The sequence below is a fragment of the Ipomoea nil genome, unplaced genomic scaffold (genome assembly GCF_001879475.1).
Source record: "Ipomoea nil cultivar Tokyo-kokei standard unplaced genomic scaffold, Asagao_1.1 scaffold1149, whole genome shotgun sequence".
NCBI classification, from domain to species: domain Eukaryota; kingdom Viridiplantae; phylum Streptophyta; class Magnoliopsida; order Solanales; family Convolvulaceae; genus Ipomoea; species Ipomoea nil.
In genome coordinates, this window is record NW_017617577.1 from 2,641,161 (window position 1) to 2,643,175 (window position 2,015).

Sequence of the window (2,015 nt, forward strand, 5' to 3'; positions counted from 1 at the left end):
CATCCCACAACGAGATTTGGTAACCGACTGTGCTTTAAAAAGAAAAAGGGCACGCAAGGACACCTTCAGCATTAAAAATAACACAAAAAGGGCACAACAATGCCGAACCTCGGGTAAGACATGAAGTCTTACTAAGAATTTCATCCACTAAAGAGAAGATGAAATTCAATAAGAAAAGAAATTTAGCCCAAAGTCCATCGACTCCCAAGAGACTTTGGGAAGAATTTGGGAAGTGCGCCCTAAGAGATTGGCTTGGTTGACTCAACTTGGTCAAGACCTTGGGCGCATTAAAGAAGTAAGTGTTGAATCACCACGGGAAATTCCCTCAAGAAAGAAGAGAAGGATGAAACCTTAGCCTGGGAACCAAGGTTTAACAAGGATCTTAAAGTCAAGCAAGTACCAACACCAAGGAAGGAGGATCATCAGCTCGTCGACGCATCGTGATCAAAGCATCTAACCAGATTATTCACTTGGGATCGAGAAACCTTAACCCATCCTAGCCGAAGTCCTTTCCCTCCCTCGGAAAATCAGCCCCCTCCTTATTTCAAAACCCTTTCTACCCTTCAGACCCCATTCTTAATCCCATGTTTTAACGATTCCATACAAGTGACAACCTCACAACCTAAGTTGCAACCTTGAAAACTTGATCCTAATTCCTGAATTCACCGTGCCCTCAAGTTTGAAACCCACTCTCTTGGCCCTGTAAACCTAATCGTCCCCAAAAACCCAACACGCATAGGCGTACAAGTATACAATTTCCCCGTGGAATACCTCCTCTATAGGACCACGGTTCTACTCTTGACTCGTTAACCCTGCAATGATTTCCAAGCTTCGGGGACGAAGCTTCTCGTAAGGGGGGGGAGAGTGTAACACCCCGTGTTACGGCCTTCAATCCCGGATTAATTATTTAATTAATCCCGTTAATAATAATTAAATATGATTTAATTATGTTAGGTTCACCTTTAATTAATTAGTAAGGTCCACCATGAACTGTGGACCCTCGCCCGAATAAGAGTCTTAAGCCTATTAGGAATAATGGAAGTAGGCCTTTTACTATTCAGATTATGATTAGGATCCCCTTTAATTAATATGGTCCACTATGGACCGTGGACCATTATCCCTAAAACAAACCCTAGCCCTATAAGGAATAGAATTAGTAAACGCATACCATTCAGGCCCTAACTAGGAGTCTTAAATATATAAATAGGGAACTTAGGAGGCACCTAGAATCCCCACCACAATAATCTCTCACCACCCAAAGAATTCCAAGAATCCCCTTAAGAGAAATCAAGAAATCAAGAAAGCTTAAAGAAAGATCCTTCATAGCCAAGGAATTAATTAAGGCTAAGAGGTAACCCATGTCTCAACAAAACCTATTTTCATAGTTATAATTCCCCCTTAGGGTTTCCCCATATTATTGTATATTGGCGAGTTATGATGATTATTATTGGTAATTGATGTGATGATCCCATGGGGGATCTTGATGATCTTGATATTGGGAGATTCTTGGTAATTATGGTGTTCTTGATAATTATATGGAGTTCTTGATGATTATGTGTTGTTCCTGATAATTGTGTGATGTTCTTGATGCTTATGTGTTATTCTTACCGAATCTTGCAATTAGAAGACGAACCGTATTCTTGTTGATATAAAAGTGATTAGAACCCTAGGTTGTATCGTATGATCTTATTCTTGGGTTATCGGGTGGGGAAATCGCATGTTTGGGTGTTGATTATATTTAGAAAAGCATGGTAGGTTATGTGCCGTTCGTTTCTTATATTTGATTCATTAATTGGCTACATGTTGTCGTTAATTTCGTCGTAAAGTGTCTATGCATGGTTTCGGGTTCCACAATGGTTCCCGGGGCGTAAAGTGTGTGAAAAGAGTCAGTGGGGGGTAGGGGACCCGCCACTTACCCACGGCCGTGAAACACCGCCCAGCAGCGGGTAGCCTGCGGGCAGGCAGCTGCCCGCTGGCGACCCGCTGCCCGGAACAGTAATTCCGGCGGGCAGCCG